The sequence below is a fragment of the Schistocerca americana genome, chromosome 6, assembly GCF_021461395.2.
Source record: "Schistocerca americana isolate TAMUIC-IGC-003095 chromosome 6, iqSchAmer2.1, whole genome shotgun sequence".
Classification (NCBI taxonomy): domain Eukaryota; kingdom Metazoa; phylum Arthropoda; class Insecta; order Orthoptera; family Acrididae; genus Schistocerca; species Schistocerca americana.
This window is the reverse complement of record NC_060124.1, coordinates 601,963,303-601,986,794: the sequence shown is the minus strand read 5'-3', so window position 1 is coordinate 601,986,794 and position 23,492 is coordinate 601,963,303.

Below are 23,492 nucleotides of genomic sequence, written 5' to 3'. Positions count from 1 at the left end.
ACATTCCAGTTTGGGCTTGCCGTCTCATTTATCAGCCGTTTTAGTGAATACCGTGCAGGCAGTTGACTGCATTTTACTTATTATCCACCAAAGCAATATGGTGAAGGCCAATTAATTTTTAGTTTTGGACCTCCATTTCTGTATGCTGTTTTTTAGCGCTTTCACCATGTGCCTATTTTAGGTGCCTCCTATTGTCCATTGGGACTGACACAGTCATTTCCCTTGTCTCTGTTTGTATTCTACAGTTTTGACTTGGGCGCATATGACCACACTTGTTTTTTGTGCCATGAAATGAAACAAACAACCAAACAAACAAGAAATGAAAAAGAGTGTTGACAACATTATCAGTGTCAACAGATAAACAAAAATGAAACTACAATCCCTACTCTTGAACCTACATAGCTCCAATTGGAGATACAACTCCGTGAAAGGACATTAAAAATAGCCATTTATTGATAAAAGATTTTATTTCCTAGCTCTCAAACTTATGTCCTGTTACAGTTAAATCATTTAACTGCTGAACTTGGTAAGCAAAATAGCTTTCTAAATCTATATTCACCTTTGGCACTGTATCACTATTTGTTATATTTCATTCAATAATCCACTCTGGTACTATCAGTATTTGACCACCATAGCCTCTGCATTTACAAAGATTCAATTTGTCTGCAAGGTGATTAACATTGTCATAGGGCCAGCAACTGTGACCAAGTAGTTCTATGCACTTCAGTCCGGTACTGCACTGCTGCTATGATTGCAGGTTCAAATCCTGCCTCGGGTATGGATGTGTGTGATGTCCTTAGGTTAAGTTAGTCTGAAGTTGTTCTAAGTCAAGGTGACTGATTACCTCAGATGTTAAGTCACGTAGTGCTTAGAGCCATTTGAATGATTGCCATAGGGTTTATCATCATTACGTAGGAAGGTAAGTCCTTCAGTGTTTAGTGCAACTGTGTATCTGTGTCAAAGCACTTTCATTTCCTACAGTATATTTTGAATTCTGTCTTTAAGTATCTCTGCAACAGGCTGCATTCTTCTTACTTTATGTATTTATTTATTTATTGTCACTGGCATTTTCTGGTGTACAATGTACAAAGATATAGGACATAGTTTACAGTAACTGAACAGCAATTGTTCAGTTTTTTAAAATATATAATACAAATAGTAATAAAGTTAAATATTTTCAAATGCATAAGCTTAATGTATGATGACATTAAAATAATCAAAAAGCTTACCAGAAAGAGGAGCAGCTTGTGTGTATGATTGAATAAAAAGGCATCATAAAGGCAAATACCCACAGCGGACAGTTCATAGTTAACAGAATGCATAGAATATGAAGTAACAGTAATATATATGGGCTAGAGTGCATGATGGGAATGAAGAAACTACAATTAGTACAAACATATAGACTCATTTCTATACATAACTGACTTAGAGTGCAATTAATTTCATTATATGAAACAATATTAAGAATAGATAAATTAATTTAATGTGTTATTTGACAATTAATGATCTCATGTAGTTATTTGTTGGGGAAGGAATTTTGGAGAGCTAGTGTAAATTTGCCTTTAAGTACTCATCAGTAGAGTAAACAGAGTGCATGGCAAGTAGTTCTTTTATTTTCTTCCTGAATGACAGACCTTCACTATTTCTTATGGGCATTGAAAGGTTATTGTACTGATGATTGCCTGTATTCCTGACACCTGCTTGACACTTACTTTGTCTCTGGGGCAGCAGATGAATGTTCTAATCTGTTCTCATATAGTGATCATATATAATCCTATTTTTGGTGAAGAGGTGCATAAGTGCATCGTCCTTACTGGTAAAATTTTCAGGTCTTTGGAAATTGGTGTTGCTGATGATCTAGTGTGTTGTTGATTCATTATCTTTAATGGCCTTTTCTGCATTATAAAGGTCTTTTGCGATGATCACCAGAAGGGGATGGGGTATGTTAAAATGGAATGTAGTAAGCCAAAGCACACGCTTTGTAATGTATCTGTGTTGCATGTTTGACTGAGGATTCTGAATGCACAACAGGCTGCTCAGCTTATTCAGTACTTCAGCCTAGAGCAAATTTCACTTCAAAGTGTTATCTATCCATATTTTTAAAAAATTTCATTGCTTCTACAGGATTGATTTCATGGTTTTATAACAGAGCCTTGTTGCACATCACAAGTAATGAGGGCTTTGTTAGAGCAAGTCCTTTCTCTGCTAGTGGTAGAGACATCAATCACCTGCATCCTGTTTGTTAGTGTGATTCAAACCATACTTAGTTGCCATACATGCCTAATTTCTGAAACAATATCTGGCAATTAACCAAATCAAATTCTTTGGTTAAATCAATGAACAACCCAGAGGAGACTCTCTGTGATTGAAAGAAAAGAAAATTTAGTCACAGGGAGCAGAAGGGCTCATTAACAGATCTGTGCTTGCAAAACCCATTTTTATGTCCTGATATTAAGTTTCCTTAATTCAGGAGTTCTAACACATGACTGCACATGACTTTTTCAGTTACATTTGTTACTGCTGCTAAGTGGTACAATGGCCAGTAATTATTTACATCATGTTGCTCACCTCTTTTTGAGAAACAGAATGACTCTTGAGATTTTCAAGAGTTTTAGAAAGCAGTCACTGCTTAATGAACTGTTTATTTCACCACAAACGGATCTAGCAATCTGTGGCCAATTTTTTATTAAATGGTCAGACAAGCCATCAGTATCACAAAAGTATGCGATTTTCGTTCTCTGATAATTTTTACACTACTGGCCTTTAAAATTGCTACACCAAGAAGAAATGCAGATGATAAACTGGTATTCATTGGACATGCGATTACATTTTCACGCAATTTGGATGCATATCTCCTGAGAAATCAGTACCCAGAACAACCACCTCTGGCCATAATAACGGCCTTAATATGCCTGGGCATTGTCAGAGTTTGAATGACGTGTACATGTACAGCTGCCCATGTAATTTCAACACAATATCACAGTTCATCAAGAGTAGTGACTGGTGTATTGTGACGAGCCAGTTGCTTGGCCACCGCTGACCAGACGTTTTCAATTGGTGAGAGATCTGGGGAATGCGCTGGCCAGGGCAGCAGTCAAACATTTTCTGTATCCAGAAAGGCCCGTACAGGACCTGCAACATACAGTCATGCATTACCCTGCTGAACTGTGGGGTTTCACAGGGATCGAATGAAGGGTGGAGCTAGGGGTTGTAACACATCTGAAATGTAACGTCCACTGTTCAAAGTGCTGTCAATGCGAACAAGAGGTGACTGAGACATGTAACCAATGGCACCCCATACCATCACGCCGGGTGATATGCCAGTATGGCAATGATGAATACACGCTTCCAATGTGCGTTCGCTGCAATGCCGCCAAACATGGTAGCGACCATCATGATGCTTAAACAGAACCTGGATTCATCCGAAAAAATGACGTTTTGCCATTCGTGCACCCAGGTTCGTCATTGAGTACACCATCGCAGGTGCTCCTATCTGTGATGCAGCATCAAGGGTAACCACAGCCATGGTCACCGAGCTGATAGTCCACGCTGCTGCAAATGTCATCAAACTGTTCGTGCGATCTGTTGACTCAGGGATTGAGACATGACTGCATGATCCATTACAGCCATGCGGATAAGATACTTGTCATCTCGACTGGTAGTGATACGAGGCCGTTGCGATCCAGCACGGCGTTCCGTATTACCCTCCTGAACCCACCGATTCCATATTCTGCTAACAGTCATTGGATCTTGACCAATGTGAGCGGCAATGTCTTGATATGATAAACCACAATCGCGATAGGCTACAATCCGATCTTTATCAAAACTGAAAATGTGGTGGTACACATCTCTCCTCCTTTCATGAGGCATCACAAAAATGTTTCATCTGGCAATGCCGGTCAACTGCTGTTTGTATATGAGAAATCGGTTGGAAACTTTCTTCATGTCAGCAAGTTGTAGGTGATACCACCAGCACCAACCTTGTGTGAATGCTCTGAAAAGCTAATCGTTTGCATATCGCAGAATCTCCTTCCTGTCAGATAAATTTCGAATCTTTAGCACATCATCTTCATAGTGTAACAATTTTAATGGCCAGTAGTGTATAAACTCTGGAGTTGGCATTGGTATTAAGGATATCGTACTGTTTTTTTTTTTTTTTTTTTCGGATGTCTTTTGTTGTTTTGCCATTCCTGAAGAAGGAATACTTACATTATTTGTGGCATATGCATTAAAAAATTGACGTATTTCTTTAGGGACTGAGAATTTTTTTCCAATTCCCATTTATAAAACAAGGCAGTGGTTGTTTAGGCATTGTTCTTGTGGTACCACTGACAACTTACCACACAGTTTTATTCGTGTTGCTTGGACTGGTTGAGTGAGAGCTTATCTGACTTGGATATCAATTTCTCAAAGACTTTCTCGAATTTTTTGAAATAATTGACAAAATTGGGGTTTCTGTTACTTTTTCTTTCATTGTACAGTCTTTTCTTGGTTGTACAGGAACTGTATATTCATTGTGTTATCCACCCTTCATTTTCAGATCCTAATTATATCTTTTTTAATAGGAAAGGCAGTATTATAATCTGTTCACATACTTCCATAATACTAACTATATAACTGACATTTAGTAATGTGACTCTTGCTATCATTATCTGTTGCCTGGTAAACCTCAACCAGAACACCTATCACAGTGTGTCATACCAGTACTTTCTAAAATGGATAAAAAGGGATTTTTCCAGGGCTCAGACTTGGGGTGCTGTTGGTGACAGAAAGTTGTGGTCAAGCATTCTGTATAGCCCTTGGGCTAGGAAGCATTTGTGTAACTGTAGCTATCCTGCAGTACAGGGTCAAGTTTTGAATATCACGCACATTTTTCAGGTTAAGCGAATGGAGCAAATAGGTCAGTTTCTTTTTGTGTTCAATGAGGTTTACAGTGTTCCTTAAGAAGCTCATGGAGGCACCAATTAGATGATCTGTGGTTCCTGCAAAGATCTGAAAAAGGAAACTTTCTCAGTATTTGTTTATGTCAGCACTGGATAAATTAAATAACTAACCACAGAAAATTGCTGAAGTTTTATGTATATAATCTCACTGCATTTATCTAGAAATGCCATCTTCCTGTTTTCAAATATCATTATCCATTATCAAGAAATCTACCAAAAATGTGGATTTTGAGTATCAAATCCAAGCCATGGATTCTAAGATGGCTATGTATAGGAAAGGGCTGTAATTTTTGTGACACATTCTTAAGATTCCAGTCGTGAAAAAACTTGAAAATGTTATAGGTATTTTAACCATTTCTAAGACACAAGGTAGCCTACCTGTGCTTGTAAAATATGCACAATGCAGTGTGAAGCAAAAAACATAGTTTACAAAGTGAATAAAGTGACCTAGTATGGAGACGTGAAGTGTCTGTTATCATCAGAAGGATTCTGAAACTCAATTTTGTAATATTTGAGCACATGTGAAAATTTTCTGCTCGTAAATTCTGGACTGAGGTGAAAAATTACCTTTGCTTACTTCAGTTTCACATGAGCAAAATGTCAAAATATTATGACCCATGAAATTCTTGTCATACAAGTGACTTTCCATGCCATAGCAGGGAAAGAAGGGAAACAGCAGTAAATTGCTGTAAAGTTAATAAATAATGGATGATGCTATACAGTGGTTATGGTATAGAAAGAGTGGAGTGAGGGAGACAATGGGAGTTTGAGGGAAAGAGAGGAACAAAGTGGGAGTGGAACACTAATGACAGTAACAGAGTAGTGCAAGGAACATAGTGACAAAGACAGTACCATTGTGAGAAAAATCCAGAGAAAAAGTGATTATCAGTGGTTCTCACTCATACTAATTTGAGACGGTCAACAACAATGGCATCAAAGATGAGAGAGATAACACCATTTAGAAGACGGCAGCAATGGAAAGGATAGAATGAGAAATTAGCAGTAAGAGGGTGGCAGTGGCAGTGGCAGTGACGGTGAGAGGACAGAATAGTAGTAGGACAGAAGGAAGGGAACTGTGGCTATGACACAGGGGACAGTGACAGAGACAGATAGAATATGACAGAGATTGATGGGTATAAGCAACTTGGTGTGATGGCTAGTGAGTGTAAGCAAGTTACAGTTAGGGTAGCTTGTGGGAGTGAGAGGTGAGGTGCATGTGAAAAGATAGGGATATGTTCAAATGCCAAAATTTTTGGGGAAATTTTTGAGGGTGGTGAGGAAGATAGAACGTGGCAGCTGGTATCCCACTTTTTAACTACTGTATTAAACAGGAGCATATTTGCCTTTTTTTGCTCTAATAGGAGCATTTTTCCACAGGCAAGTGATTTTGTTCCCCTCATAATATCCTGAACTTTGCTTTAAAATAAGATGTTTCATTTTCAAATAGGACTCCAAATAGAGTTTACATATTACTTTGACGGAATTCACTGTTCCCTGGTTCCATAATTTTTGCACATGTCGACCCAATTGTCCAATTAGATTTTGTGATTCTCTCTCTTTCCACCGGTGCCATTGTAATGTCTGTTTTGTACCAGCACACTCAAAGGCACTTGTGATAATTAAAATGGTTCTACTGACAAGTGTCTACTGCTCTCTTGACAAATTTGTTCCTTAATTTCATCAAATTAAAGTTACTTAGGACACTAAGAGGGGGTTGAATAGTTTCTAGCTTAACAAATGAAGAATGACATTATTTTCATAATATTGATTTATTTTTCAACCAAGCATCCACAGTATCAATTACTGCATCATCATTGTCCTTTGAGGTCATTTGTAGGTTTGGGAAAAAAAGACTGATGGAGCCAAATCTGAAGAATATGGCAGATGATGTAAATATTCGAACCCACCATGACACACTGTTACAAGGGCTTTGTGTGCTGGTGCATTGTCCTGATGCAAAAGAGCTCAACCTGCCAATTACCCATGCCTCTTTTCCCGTATCTCATCTCTCAAATGGTGCGGGAGGGTGCAATAGTATGATGCACTGATAGTTGCACCCTTTCATAAGTAATCTACCGTATTTGTCCCTTGTGCATCCCAGAAGACGAATGCCAATAACTTAGCAGCTGATTTTTGCACCCAGAATCTTTTTGGGGTGGGGATGTAGGATTTTTCCTTTAATTCTGAGACAAAACAGCAGTCACAACAAAGTGGTGAACCAACATTGTGTCCATTGACACATACCTTGCAAGAAAGCTGTCTTTATCCACTTCAAATTGGTAGACAATTTCTTCACAATGCTGCACATGCTCCCATCTCTGATATGAATTCAAGTCTTCCAGGATCAACTAAGATGAAACTTTGCATTCCTAACAATGTTGTGAGCATGCACATGAAAGATTCCAGATGTGATGAGAGGAGGAGTTGCCATATATGTCAAAAGCTTCCACAGTATAAAAAATTTAGAAACTAAAAATTTTTGTGTAGAGTAACATATGGAAGAATGTGCCACTGAACTAAAACTAAATGATGGCACTTTCATAATTGTAACAGTGTATAGGTCCCCCTCAGGGAATTTCCAGGTATTTCTAGAAAACTCGGATGCTTTGGTGTGCTATCTGTCAGACAGGGGGAAGCAAATTATCATTTGTGGGGATTTCAGTGTTGATTCCTTGAAAGAGTAATAGGAAGAATGATGTTGTAGTATTACACAGTTCTTTCAATTTGAGCTCCATCATTGATTTTCCCAATCAGATAACAAAGAACAGCAAGACATTGATAGATAACTTTTTTATACACCAAGATAAGTTTAAGGACATAAAGGCTTATCCTGTTGAGAATGGTTTTTCAGATCATGGTGCACAGCTAGGTACAGTACATGACATAGCTCCATGCAGTATATCAAATCAGACTTTCAAAGCAGTGCATTCAATTAACAATATAAATATCGCAAAGTCTAGGGAAAGCCTACAGCAGCTAGACTGGGATGAAGTGTATTAGGAACCCGATGCAAACTTGAAATGTAACTTATTTCATGATACTTTTTTAAGGGTATTTGAAAATTGTTTTCCCAAGAAAGTAGTTAAACATAATTCCAAGAAAACATATAAAAAACCTTGGCTAACTAAAGGAATAAGAATATCTTGCAACCGTAAAAGAGAACTGTATCTAACAGCAAGAAGGAGTACTGACCCCGAAATTGTTCAATATTATAAAAACTATTGTGCGGTACTAAGAAAAGTTATTAAAAAGTCCAGAAGCATGTGTATCATGTATGAGATCAGTAACTCTGATAATAAAATTAAAGCAATTAGGAATATTATTGAAAGGGAAACAGGGCAACCAAGAGCACAGGAAGACTTTAGTGCCATATAAGTGAGTGACAAGTGTTCTAACAAACAATCAGGAATTGAAAATATTTTCAATAATCATTTTTTAAATGTTCTGGAGAAAGTAGGATCTAGATATTCACTAGAAGAGGCAAGGCTACTAATAGAAGAGGCCATACCTATGCAGTTTGAAACAACTGTATTTCCACCAACCTCTCCCTCTGAAATCAGTAAAACAATAAACTCACTGAAAAGTAAAAGCTCTTACGGAATTGATGGCATTTCCAGCAAGCTTGTTCCCCACAGATAAGTTGGATTCTCAGCCACATATGTAATAGCTCTTTGGAGCAGGGTGTTTTCCCTGATAGACTGAAATATGCCATTGTAAAACCATTGCATAATAAGGGGGATACGTCGGATGTCAACAACTACAGTGCAATCTCTCTTCTCACAGCTCTATCAAAAATTTTTGGGAAAGTAATGTATTCAAGAGTAGCCTCCCATATTTGTAAAAATAAAGAACTAACAAAATGTCAGTTTGGCTTTTCAACAGAAAATGCTATATACGCTTTCACTCATCAAATATTAAATGCTCTGAATAACCAGACATCACCCATTGGTATTTTTTGTGATCTCTCAAAGGCCTTTGATTGTGTAAATCATGGAATTCTTTTAGATAAGCTAAATCATTATGGGTTGAGGGGGGCAGTGCACAAATGGTTTAATTCATACTTAACTGGAAGAATGCAGAAAGTAGAAATAAGTGGTTCATGTAATGTTAAAACAACAGCTGATTCCTCAAACTGGGGTGCTATCAGGTATGGAGTCCCACAGGGTTTGGTCTTAGGTCCGTTACTGTTCTTGATATACATTAATGACTTACCATTCCACATTGATTGAAGATGCAAAGTTAGTTCTTTTTGCTGATGATACAAGTATAGTAATAACATCCAAAAACCAAGAACTAAGTGATGTAATTGTAAATGATGTTTTTCACAAAATTATTAAGTAGTCATCAGCAAACGGCCTCTCTTTAAATTTTGATAAAACACAGTATATACAGTAAATGGCACAACTCCAGTAATAAATATAGACTTTGAGCAGAAGTCAGTAACTAAGGTAGAATTTTCAAAATTTTTAGGTGTGTCCATTGATGAGAGGTTAAACTGGAAGCAACACATTGATGGTCTGCTGAAACGTCTGAGTTCAGCTACGTATGGTATTAGGGTTATTGCAAATTTTAGTGATAAGAACGTCAGTAAATTAGCTTACTATGTCTACTTTCATTCATTGCTTTCGTATGGCATCATATTCTGGGGTAATTCATCATTGAGTAGAAAAGTATTGGTTGCTCAAAAATGTGTAATCAGAATAATTGCTGGCGCCCACCCACTGTCATCCTGCAGACTTCTATTTAAGGATCTAGGGATCCTCACAGCAACCTCACAGTATATATATTCACTAATGAAATTTGTTGTTAATAATCCAACCCAGTTCAACAGTAATAGCAGTGTGCATAGCTATAACACCAGGAGAAAGGATGATCTTCACTATGCAGTGTTAAATCTGACTTTGGCACAGAAAGAGGTAAATTATGCTGCAACAAAAGTCTTTGGTCATCTACCAAACAGCATCAAAAGCCTGACAGTTGGCTAACTAACATTTAACAATAAGTTAAAAGAATTTCTAGATGACAACTGCTTCTACTCATTGGCTGAATTTTTAGATATAAATTAAGGAAAGGGGGGAAAAAAACAAATTAAACATTAGTGTCATGCAATATTTTGGGTAATGTAATATCTTGTGCAGACATCTTTTATTAACCTGACGTGTTCCACATCATTACAAAGTGTCGTATTCATGATCTATGGAACAAGTATTAATCTAATCTAATCTAATCTAATCTAATCTAATCTCTGGTTTCAATTTGCTGCAACGTTGTTTGATGGTCCTGCAGAATCGTACCATGAATTGCAGTCACTGCTTCATCAGTGGCAATGGTAATAAGCCTTCCACTGCTTGGCACATTTTCAACACTCATTCTTCCATGTTTGAGGTCATATACCCAGTTATTCACTGTTTCATAAGACTGAGCACTGTCCTTATGTATACTGCGCATGTCCTCTGCAATTTCCTTGGGTGTCACTCCCTCCAAATGAAGATATTAAATCACAGTACAGTTGCAATTCTCTTGATATTCACCATTTTGCTTACACTAAGGTATACAACACATTCAAGTGGCAAAACTAACGGAGTTGGAGCTGCGAAATTTGACTTGCATATCCAGAAAGGGTCAACATAAAAGTAAGTGGTGGTGTTCGTGCAAGGCACTGTTGTAACTAACTCAGGCTATAAACTTTTTGACCACCCCTCATCTATCTTGCTGTAAACACTGACTCCCCTCCTGCTGTTGTAGTGTGATCCTGGGGATGGACGGACTATGATAAGTTGTAGATCTGGATGATACTCTACAATTGGACCAAAGTAATGCTGGATTCTGTTATGATTATTCCCACTTCCAGATGTGCCTCTGCCATCCTGTAACCATAAGAACTCTTTCAGGTCATTTGCATGCCCCATAAGATATTTATTCTCTCATATTTCAGTTACTATGTTGGATCATTTAATGTGTTTCTCAGTATAAGGGTCTAGCAATGACTGATTTCCTTGGCCTCCCATGTCATACAGTTTTGTCATAAAAAAAAAAAATTTCTCCATTTTGGATGCTGTGTATCGCAGCAAGTTGTGTTTTCACTGACAACTCTCATTTGTGGCTGTTCTGAGGTGCCAACTGTAACCTAAGACATGACTATTTGAACGATATGACTACAGAACTCTTTCAGATGCAGGGGTAACTGCATTGGGGCACCAGAAGAGATTACCAGTGAGACTGGCCAAGGGCTTATGGAAGTTATGCTTAGAAGACATGAAGATCACATAATGAAAGGCAAAGATAAAAGCTTTCTGTCCTTTAAGCTCAGATTTAGGTAGGAAAAATTTAGTTCTGTTGGAGCGGATAAACAGAATCAAGGAAGGGGGAAAGGCAGCAGTTTCGATAATTCCCTTATTGTTGAGCAAAAGAATGAATACAGCCTGTTACCTGATTGAGGGCAGGAACCTCATTGAGCTCTAGAAGAAAGTAGGGTGCAGCATACTATTAAATTCTTATTATGATGCTCGTCAGAAATGAGGTGAGGAGGAAAAGCTAGATCTCACCATAAGAAGGGTACAGTTGTGTGCGTGTTGTGAATGTGTGTGAGAAAATAAAGTGTCTTGTGAACAGAAATATATTACAGTTGCACCTTTTGTTAAAATCGCTGTATGCAAGGTAACGTAGCTTAAACAATGTTCATACATCTGATCTGACATTACATGAACTCAGTTTGACAGTTGAATGACAGTTCTACAATTGAATGGCCTGCCACGCATCTTGAAGACAGGATGTTGTAGCAGGGAATAATGGAATGTTCTGCAGGCACTGTGCTGTGAGTTGTGCTGAGGCTGCAAGTACTATTCTGTCTTGAACAAGTGTGGTGTCCATCCCTATCAGTTTACATACATGAAAAATAAAAACTTCTGAGCAGTCTACAATCCTAATTTCTTTAATAGATAGATGTTGGGTAGAACACGACATGGATGATTTACCTGCAGATGTGATCCTCCATTTGCATGATTCTCCCTGAGAATAGTCAGTATTGCCTACGCTATAGTTCACTTGACTTTGCATTGAAAAAGTGGTTCACATTAATTAACTTATAATTCACAATTGAAATCGTTTAAAACGCAACATATCCTGCACAGAGAGATGGGGGAAAGATGAGATGGCAGAGAGGGAAAGGAGATTGAGATCTGTGAAATACATGTCAAAGGCATAAGTAGCTGAAGCCATGGGGAAAAGTAAAATTTGTATACAATCCAGCATTTTTCCTGTGCTCCTGCTTGCATCTGCGTTTGACACATACATACCTCCCATTTTCCCCATTCCCCACTCTTTGTCTACCTCTTCCTCCCACACTTCAACCACCTTACACTCAAGCCGCTAAATGTACATCTCTTCCACAACTCCTCCCTTCCATCTCTACATCTCATCAGATTCAGATTCAGGGCTGCCCTCCCGTGTGCTGCTCCTCCAGGTGCAAGAGAGTTAAATAAAGAGGCCTATACTGCTCCAACATGACACACCAGCTGTGCGTGGTAACCTATATATATAAGGCTGTCGGCCCATATCTCAGCCCTTGTTTCACCTAGGAGTTTCTAACACCCACACTGCAGATACCTGTGACCTTGTTGTTAGTGCGTCACATGTGGTTGGAACTGATCCAGGGATTTTGTAGATCATGTAAGTTTGCAGCATGTTGCCTTGTCTTTGACTGAGAATGTGTATTTGCTGTTCAGGAATGGTTCAGTTGGGAGCGGCAAGGCTTATTGAAAGACGGAGTTCTTTTCTTGAAATTAGGCAATTTATTGGCAGAAAAAAGAAAAATTCAAATGGGCAATATGGTTTAGGCCTGGGGAGATGAGAGTGAGCCAAGACGTAGTGGTGGGCAAAACATAGTTCCCAGCAAACTTAGGCAAGGTTACAAAAAGTGGTAACAGCCATCCGGACAAGTCCAGATGGTGTGGCAGTTACAGAAACAGAGTCCTCGACACTGCAGCATTGGGAAGGGAAGATGATGTTCACAGCTACAGTTCATGCAGCAGAGACGTGTGGCCTGCATTTATGAGGGTGAGGAGGGAGGGGAGTGAGGGGTACAGCATTGCAAGGTAGCCTGGGGAGGGGCAGAATCTGAACAGCTGCTCACTCGGCGATGAGGGCAGGGCTTGCGGTATGTAAACAAACTGCATGCAGCTATCTTTCCTGGCATTAACCAGCGACTTTCTCTTTTGCATTTGGTATACAGAAACACGTAGTATCACGAAACCTTATCTTGTTGTTTCTCCAGTGGCATATTAAGAAACAATAAAATAGCACTTAGGGTGGGCTCCTTTTACTTTTAAAGTAACATATTTTATGTTTAACATGAACATATGTATTCTAGTTATCTGAATACACTATCTCCCTAGCCTGATGTTTAAATTGTTTCTTCCCTTTTTAACATTGTCAGTATGGGTGTATGAGCTCTTAGCATAAACATACGCGTAATCTGGTGTATCCCAAATTGTAAATAGAGGGTGGCAGGTTGTCTCTGATCTTGTGCTAATGGCAGTTATGAATACGTGTTACTAACATACTTTTATGGCAAAGCTTTAACAGCTGTTCCTGTTCACTAAATCATCATGTGAAGTGTCATTCCATTTGACATATGAAAGATTAATTGATTTTCACTCTGTGTGTTCTACTGACAAGAACAATGTTTCCCCTCAATTTCCTTACTAAAGAGTGATTGTGTTTCCAGCTCTTTATTGCTACAACAATATTACTGAAGGCATTGAATGATGCAAGACAAAATTATTACAAAAAACTCCAATCCCTTCCCGTTAGCATATGACATCCTGACTTCTATTACAAATGGTTGCCAATACTTATGAATACTTACAAATAACATGCACAACTTAAATGAATACATTGCAATGACTGCAGTTTCCCATCAGTTAGTTCTCTTGCTTCTCTGAAGGCTTTTCAAATTAAGTACATGGCATCCTATACCTAGCCCCTGAATCATAAACCATAAAGGTGTTTTGACCTTAGAGCATATTTAGTTCACACTATAGGTGGTTGCACTACTTTCTTTCTTGTCCTCTTCATTGCGGCTACTTGTGTAGCAGGCTCTGCTTTACTGTCAAGCAGAGGTGGCTCAGAACCCTTATACAACATAATCTGTCAAAATGAATGATCACTGTCCAGTCTGCTAACTGAATTTCTGCATTTACCGGTGAAGTGAGCTCCATGATGAGGTTATGGACCTTTATACATAAGAATAAATTTCTTTGTCCTTCCCTTCTTAACTACTGGATTGTGCAACATCACTAAATCTCCTGCCTTTTAGTAAAGCATTTTTGCTCTCTCATTATTCCTTTTTAGCTGCTGAGCCATAGCTTTTGTGTACCAAACATTTCACATCCTTGGATCTAATCCCTGGAGGCAGTTTGTCAATTTCAAAAGGTGAATTCATGGGCCAGCCATGTATGGCCTCATAAGGGGAGTATCCAGTGACCTCATGGACATGGCTATTACATGCTTACATGACGTACTGGACGGTCCTGTCCAAATCAGAATGGTCTTTTTTGACATAATAAGAAAGCATATGCATAACTGTGTGGTGGACTCACTCTAAGCGTCCATTAGCCTTAGGATGAAGCAGGGTCTTTCTCCACTTTTTGATTCACAATATTCAACCAACTTCTGTAAATAAGGCTGCCATAAAGTTCGTGGCTTGATCTGTAAGTACAGCTTCATGACTTCAATATGGTAACACCAAGTGGGTGACAAATGCTAAAGCTACAGTTTCTTCTGACATGTCCAGTATGGGGGCAAGAATTAGGAATGTGGAAAAATGATCTATAATTGACAGTATGTATTGGTTATTCTGTGGACTTAAAGGTAAAGGATCAACAATATCTGCTGCTAGTAAGCCCCAGGGGCAAGTGGCTTCTGGCACTTTGTTGCAACGGTACCTTTGTTTGAGGCAGCAACGACCTCCTAACGCAGGGAAATTAATTTTGTATATACTTTTGCATGTCTTGCCATCTGCCTTCCCAGAAATAATAGGCTGCTATTTGACATTTGGTAGCATGAAGACTATTATGACATGCTTGCAGGCTATAATGACATTGTGCTATTATTTTAGGATATAATTCTTTCAGGATTACTACTCGTTCACCCAGAGGGGTTTTTCGATACAAAATTCCATCTTTGACAGAAAATACGGGCAAAGTTTCATACCTCTGGCATTCAAAATCTCTTTGCTGCACTTCCCCCAATTCTTCAATAGAAATATCATTGGAAACAACAACTCTAACCTTCCATCTTAAAGTATCGGCATTTTGATGCAACTTGCTGCTTTATGTTTCAGCTCATATTGAGATTCACTCAGTTTTAAAGTCCAATGAGTTAACCTGCTGCTGGGATCTTTCAAGCTTATTATCCACTGTAATGCGGAGTGATCTGTTATGACAATAATCTTCCTTCCATAAAAATAGCATCAAAAGTAGGTTACGCCAAACATAAGCGTAAAAGTCCTTTCTCAGCATAATCTGAGGCATCTACCAACAGAATAAATGGTTTTTCAAAATCTGGGTAGGCTAGTACAAGGGCTCTAGTCAAAACATGTCGAATTTGTTGCATCACTTCATCACATTCCTTGGTTTAGGTGAAACTAACTCTTTTCTTCAATAATTTAGTCAGGGACTTAGCAATGGTAGCATAATTGTTCACAAAACGTCTATAATAATTTGCAAGGCCTAAGAATGACTGTAATTCTTTGGTACTTGTTGGCGATGGAAAGTCCTTTACTGCTGTGTCCAAACAGGGTGGTGGTGGTTAGTGTTTAACGTCCCGTCAACAACGAGGTCATTAGAGACGGAGCGCAAGCTCGGGTTAGGGAAGGATTGGGAAGGAAATCGGCCATGCCCTTTCAAAGGAACCATCCCGGCATTTGCCTGAAACGATTTAGGGAAATCACGGAAAACCTAAATCAGGATGGCCGGAGACGGGATTGAACCATCGTCCTCCCGAATGCGAGTCCAGTGTGCTAACCACTGCGCCACCTCGCTCGGTCTGTGACCAAACAGGGATCCAGTTTGACACCTTCCTCACTTAATATATGTTCTAAATATTGTACCTGCAATTGAGCAAAGGCACACTCCCCCAGTTTAACACTCAGGTGGGTTCCTTTCAACCTTCCAAATACATCCCTCAATCTCTCTGCATGTTCCTTTATGGTCCTAGAAAAAATGATAGTGTCATCTAAATATACTAAACATGTTGTGGGTTTTTAGTTCATGCAACAATAAGTTTGCAAATCTCTGGAAAGTGGCGGGCGCATTCCTCAAACCAACTGGCATTCTTAGAAATTCATATAGTCCCATAGGTACAGTGAAAACAGTTTTATGGTGATACTAAGGTGCAACAGGGATCTCGTGATATCCAGAGAGCAAACCAAGTGCGGTGAAAAACTTACGGTTGCCTAGTCGTTCCAGGGTTTCATCGATACACAGTAGGGGATATGTGTCTGGAGTAGTTACTCGGTTCGCTGCCCTCATATCGACACACAGGCAGTAGGCTTTTTCACCATTTGCTGATTTCCCTGGCACGATGACCATGAGAGACACCCACAAGCTTGAGGAAGGCTGAATAATTCCTGCTGCTAACTGCTGCTGAATCATATCTTTGATGACTGATTGCAAATGATGCAGTAAATGAAATGACATCTGTGCGATCAGCCAAGCTTCACTGGTTGGAATTTCATGCTCTAGTGACCATGACATGAATGTTACAAAACAAAGAGAGGCCACAAAATAACCTAATCCAGCAGTGGTTGTCCTGCGATGTTAAGGTTTGAAGTAATGCTGCTTACGTTGAAGTTGAGTCAGTGTGATGTGTTGGCAGAAATGACAGCATGGTGAAGTGGCGGATGGCAGGGTTGTTGGCGGCTGTCATAGATGCAGGCTGGCAGCTACTGGACACTCAGGCAGTGGCAAATTTGTTGGCGGCCGATGACTGTGGCTTGCCTGGCACACAGCTGCATCCTCTTCACGTGGCAGCAGATGGCAGCAGTTACTCGAACTCTGGCTGCTGTGGCACTGCAGCAAAAATCCTGCATGTTTTACTGTCACAGCCACGTCCTGTGTGGTGCGTATGTGGCCACAGTCTGATGCATTTTATACGTCCGAAATGCTTGGCGCTATCATCTTAATGAAGTGGAAGTGTCCCACCACGGCTCCCACTCATTGTCCATAAAGGAGTACTAATGATGTTATAATATGGGCCCACTAGCAAGATACTTTCGCTGGAAGGATTTAAATTAGCTGCATGTGCCCTCTACCATCACCATAGTGATATCACACATTTCAGGTGTAAAGTAGAACAGACAGCCACCAAAATGACTGCAGGCCAAAATGCCAAACTGAATGGTCAACAGCTTCTGTCTCTATTTCTATGATAATGATTAGAGACTAATGAATATTTAAGAATAATCGTACTGAAAACTGAAAAGTTCAGTTGCCAGGTGTGATATGCTGTCTCATAGAAACACCAGTGGTTAAACTGTAAACATTACAAGTAAATAAACTAATTTGTTTTTGATTATTATATGCTGGAAAACAATTTTTGATGAGGGTACTTTCATTGACTCTGTCCCAAAAATGGAGGAATGCAAATGAAAAGACAGTACATGACAGCAAACAGAACAAGATTTTCTGCAGAAAACTTTTTTAAGCCATGTAGTATACACAGTTTCAAATCCATAAAATGAATTGTGCAGGACAACCATGCACAATGACAAAAAAGTTTGGTTCAAAAGGCAGCTTAGAAATGAAACCAGTAAATTTGTGCAGTCCAGTTTCACGCCAACGTCTATTGTGATGAAAGAATGAGGGTGAGTTGCCTTTAGGAAATGGAAAATGGACCACAGAACACTGACACAAATTTGTAGAATATGCAACTTGTAAGCAGAACTGCCATTTGATCTATGGTATGAGGAAGTAGATGTAAATTTATAATTATACCCTCAAAAACTATACTCTTGTTGGTGTTAGTTCTTTTCTATGTATTCACCCTTCACCCACTTGTGTTCACACTGGAGTAACCATATAACCTTTTTAACTGTATTTGGCGGTCTATCAAGTGTGTTGTAGCTAGTAGACACAGGCCTCAGGTCATTTATTTTTGACATTTTCTTTGTATGCTCACTTACTCCTGCTGTAACTAGTATACCAAGATATGCATAAAATTCTTTAGTTGTAAATGGCTTGCTCATTTTCACTGCTCCTTCTGGATTGGATATAATTTCTATATAAATAATTTGCCTTCCTTTGCTTTCATGTATAATTATGTAAAACATTTCATCTGTTAATATAATCTCAAGTTATATTTCATGGAAAGAAATTTTGTTGCAGACCTCTCTCACAAAAATTATTCTTCAGAAGGTTCCTTATGCCACTTGGTTCTATATTTACCACATAGCGTCTGAAGAAGACACAATAGCTTCAATGTCTTCATCAGCACTACCAGTGTCATTCCTACTATTATCGCTCATCTCTTTTGACTTCATTATCACTTAAAGTGCAAATAGCATGTTCAGCATCTGAAGCAGCACCATGTTTCTGAATTGTAATCCAATTGTGTGCAGAATCTTCTTCTCTGACATCCATAGTTTCAACAGTAGACAATTACTTTACAGTATAATCATCTTTGTTTTGTAGCGTAATCTTCTGTATTCAGATTCAGAGAATCCTTCTATACTATCCACGAGAGTAGCCAGCAATAATTCAACTATGTTGTTATAATGATTTTGTACATACTGTGTGTTTCCAATTGTGCATGTACGGTAAATTGCTTCAGTTACGGTCATGAACTGATTACAGAACAAGGCATAATTTTTTGTGTTTAGGCACAAGGGTTCATGCAACAAATTTTTTCCAATTGCATATGACTTGACAGACACCTCAGTTGTAGAAGTCTATATTTTTATTTTCAGAAAATGTTCCACCCTAAAAATTGATTCAGTTCTGTTTGAAAATGGCTGCCACCCAATGGTTTCTATGTCAGAGTAAAAAATCACTGAGTGGAAAATATGGGGATGAGGCAAAATTTGATAGCTGAAAGAAGCAACATGTCTGCCCTGTACAGAATGAGCTGATACATTCTTATTGAGCAAAAATATGACCTCATTAATCATCTTGTGATGCTTCACCCTGACAGCTTTGCATTACCTCATCTGGAGATTTCACCAGTATGTGGATATCATTGTAATCTGATAGTGACACACAATGACATGTCCAAAGAACACTCATCATCAACTTACCTAATGATGTTTGTGTCTTTGCTTGTTTTATTGGTCATGAGTCCATGTTTACACTGCTCTCTATGCTCCTTTTTTTTGGGGCAATGACTGGAAGTGGTGCAATGATCCTTCACCATGCTCTGTGTGGTGGTGTGTGGATTATGTATGTAGAAGTAGGTGGATGTATATAAGCCCAGCACTCGTTCCGTGATTAAATGACTAATGAAGCCACCTCTGTTAGCCATACACAGCTGCAACATGTTCACTGTTGCTTCAGTTTGATGGCTATTTCAGTAAGTGGTCTACACTATAGCAACCAGAGAGAGAGAGAGAGAGAGAGAGAGAGAGAGAGAGAGAGAGAGAGAGAGAGTGTGTGTGTGTGTGTGTGTGTGTGTGTGTGTGTGTGTGTGTGTGTGTGTGTGTGTGTGAGCGTGAGCATGTGAGTGAGTGAGTGTGAGCACGTGCGTGTGCGCACATACAATTTCTCCTGCCCTGAAATGAAATCCATTGTGTCCGAAATTTTTTTCTCCACACCTAGGAAATGCTTTCTGCCGCCCTCCCAATATCTGCAATATTCTTGTCAGACCCTATGCTCCTTCTGCAGCCATCTCCCTACCCTATACCTCCTACCCTTCAAGAGCCCCACTGCAAGTTGCCCCATGCACCCTCCTACTACCAACTGTTCCTGCCCTGTAACTGGCGAAACATATGCTGCTGGAGGGAGAGCCACCTCTGAAATGACATGTCATACACCAACTGTTATGTAAACACTGTTTGGCCTTTTTACCACCAAATTATCAATTGGGATGAAAGGGCATAGGTAGTGGGTGTATACACACACAAAATATAGTTTTGCAGAGCACGTGCTACATCATCACAGTTGTGACCTTTGTGCCTGTTTCACCCCATGCACTCTTTGGATTCTTCCCCCGAACACCAGTTTCTGAGAACTCTGCAGGTGCGAACTAGTGCTACAACATGTCCTTTGTTCTTACCACCCATCTGGCATTAATTTACATTAATTTCTTCTGTCTCAGCATTTCTTCACAGTAAGTACTCTTACTGTGACTCAGTTTTAGTTTTCTACATCTTTCATTGTCTTACCTACCTATTTTTCACTGCCCCGACTGACCTCTGTTACATACAATGCGCTTGCTTAGCTTTTCACTCTTATTAACTCATGTGTCTTGCGTATTATCCAGTCTTCCAGCTTTAAGCCCTCAGATTTTCAAATCTCATGCAATGGAGTCCCCAACAATCAGTCTTTCCTTCTCACCCTGTGTGATAAGTCTCCCCTGACCCATGGTTCCAGTAGACTTTCCCTAAATCTTCCCTTTTTCCTAGACCTCTATAGCACTTTTCCTTCACCCCTCTTCATTCCCCTTCAACTGTTCTGCCTGAAGGAGGATCCACTGGCTCCAAAAGCTTGCCTAATTTCAATTTTCTTTTACGTGTGTCTTCTGCCACCACTTGTTTAGTAGTTTATTTATCTATGTCATTAAATATTCTCATTTTCATACTGTGTGAAAGTAATGTGTTGCTAATCAACCATTCAGGTCATGGATTACACCTATTATAGACTCAATTTTTATTCTAGGTTTCAGTGGAACTTCATAAATGGCAGTCCAGATTCCTTGTCATTCTGATATTATAGTGGTCAAAAGTTTTTAGTCAGTAGACTGTCATCTAGGTAGCATACAATAGTGTTTTCTCATCGACACAGTAACATTTGGCAAGTGCTGCTTAAATCTCCTTCCTTGCCTTTGAGGATTATGTAAATTCCTCTTTAGTGTTTTCATCCTTCTTCATTGGTTTTATGTAAGCATTCTCCGCCCTATCTTATTACTTCTAGCACATACACATTTTTTGGGATAACATATTTTATGAGACTGACAATGAGTGCTCGTTCTTCCTATAATAGTTGTATAAATGAACACTCGTTCAACCTATACTTCAGTATTGCTCATCAGTGTTGGATCCGTACCTGGTTGGTTGACGGAGTAGGTAGAGAAGATCCAAAGAATACTGGTGCATTTCATCACTGGGATATTTGGTAAGCGTGATAGAGTTACAGAGATGTTTAGCAAACTCAAGAGGCAGACTCTGCAAGAGAGGCGCTCACATCGCGGTGTAGCTTGCTGTCCAGGTTTCGAGAGGGTGCATTTCTGGATGAGGTATCGAACATATTGCTTCCCCCTACTTATACCTCCCAAGGAGATCACGAATGTAAAATTACAGAGATTTGAGCGTGCATGGAGGCTTTCCGGCAGTTGTTCTTCCCACGAACCATACGCGACTGGAACAGGAAAGGGAGGTAATGACAGTGGCACATAAAGTGCCCTCCGCCACAAAGCATTGGGTGGCTTACGGAGTATAAATATCGATGTAGATGTGTAGATGTAGATTACTTGACTCCAGTGAGTACATGTGTCATTGTAGTTTCACCTCACGTTTGGGATTATTTATTTTCTACATGGTTTTTTTTCACTGAAGATGTAGCTGTAAGTGTTGTGAAACTGATAGAGCCTAAGAATAAAAGGGTTTTACAGCTGAAGCAGTTTCATTTCTCAACATGGTTTGCCATGGCTGTGGTTGCCCAGATTGTAAAATTTTTAAACAAAATGCTGATAAACTGCCTGTAGCATCTGATAATTGCATCCTGTGATGACACATTGTTGCCATACACTTCCAATTAATTTGGACTGTAGCAACATTGTCCTCCTTTAAGTGCAGAAAATGCCACACAGTTTATCAGGCCTGCAGAGATTTGCCTGCAAACAATCAAACAGTTATTATGTAATTTTATTTTTAAGGTGATGATGAAAATGTCATGACTGTTTCTTCTGTACTTGTGTCAGATGGCGGCAGATATGGCTCCCCAACAATTCTTGACCAATGTATCTGCTGCAACTGACACATTTGGTTTAGTTTCTACTGTTACCTCATCCAATGTCCACTTTTCTGACAATACAATGCAGTACTAAAATTGATAATAGTGCCACACTTGGCAAAAAAGGAAGGAAAACCCTGGATTTTTCTGCTGTACATTTCTTCTTCCTTTGAGTAAGAAATATTGGTTGTGGAAGATGTTTGGAAAATGGGATAACTCACTCAGATCACAGACTGAGTGGAGTGTGCTGTGAGAAGAAAGTGTCACAAAGTTTGGTTTGGTTCTTTATTTTTAACATGAGAGCTTGCCATGTTTGTGTTGGTTAAAGGTGATGGTCATGGTGTTTGGAAATTAATCCTGGACATTCACACAAATAAATGTCTGCAAGACCTTCATGCTACCACCTCTTCTCTCCTCGCTGGCTGAAAACTAACAGTGACGTTCTCCACCACCACCATTCAAACCAGAAAACCTTAGAATTGAGCTCCACTACACAGATGTGCATTAGCCTACAGATGTAAATACATCAGATAATATTCTCACTGCACACATTTGTGATATACATTGTCTATTGCATAGAACTGATCCAGAATATTATTTCATTTGACATCAGTGAATGGAAGTACGTGAAGTAAGCTAATTTTGTAAAGCTTTCATCACCAAATTCTGAAATGATGCAGAGAGCAAAGTTTCTGAAACTGTGGGTTGCTGAACATGTATAACATGTGATTTCCATTTAAAATTCAAATTATAAGGGCACATAGGAATTTTGAATAGCCGGTTTTGCAGATTCTCTTTCATGACATCCCATACTCTTAATTGCTATGATATAACTTCACTTGTAATTAAATGAAAGAACTGTACCTTTAAAAGCTATGTGATACACTGTTTACCAGGAATAATTTAGTGATACCTTTTAACATTTCATTTATTGGACACGGTGTTGTAGCTTGGATTATGATGCTTGCATCGAACAAAAATGGTACTATTTCTGCTTTACCAGTGTAGCGTGGAAGATCAGTTATATGAAACGAGAACAGGAGTGGTTCTGCAGTTGAATCCTATGGGGCAGCAGCAGCAATTTGACACCTCTCAACTCAAGATGCTATCATGATCAATCTTCTTCTATCTGACACAGTACTTTGCTTTCTTTTTGTTAAGTAAGAAGTGGACCATTTACTCATTGTGCCTCAAAAGCATCTCGGTGTCTCATGTTGTTACTTTCATTGCTCTTCTTCTTGTACTTGTTGTTGTTATTGTTGTTGTTGTTGTCTTAAGTCTGAAGACTGTTTTGATACAGATCTACATATTTATGCAGCCTACATCCTTCTGAATTTGCTTATTGTATTCATCACTTGGTCCCCCTCCAATATTATTACCACCCCCA